A 221-nucleotide genomic window follows, 5' to 3' on the forward strand; every position below is an offset into this window, starting at 1 on the left:
ACACACACACACACACACACACACACACAAGCCAATAGAGCCAATAAGAGTTTGACAAGGTTGCCTGATACAAGCACAATACACACACACACACACACAAGCCAATAAAGCCAATAACAGTTTGACAAGGTCGCCTGATACAAGAGCAATACACACACACACACACACACACACAAGCCAATAGAGCCAATAAGAGTTTGACAAGGTTGCCTGATACAAGC

General features: G+C 43.9%; 1 protein-coding gene across 1 annotated transcript in view; it reads right to left on the reverse strand.

The window, feature by feature from the left end:
- HHIPL2 (HHIP like 2) overlaps nucleotides 1-221 on the reverse strand; it is a 25,601-nt gene that overhangs the window by 12,305 nt on the left and 13,075 nt on the right. The window lies entirely within an intron of this gene.

This window comes from Ailuropoda melanoleuca, chromosome 8 (assembly GCF_002007445.2).
Source record: "Ailuropoda melanoleuca isolate Jingjing chromosome 8, ASM200744v2, whole genome shotgun sequence".
Lineage (NCBI taxonomy): Eukaryota > Metazoa > Chordata > Mammalia > Carnivora > Ursidae > Ailuropoda > Ailuropoda melanoleuca.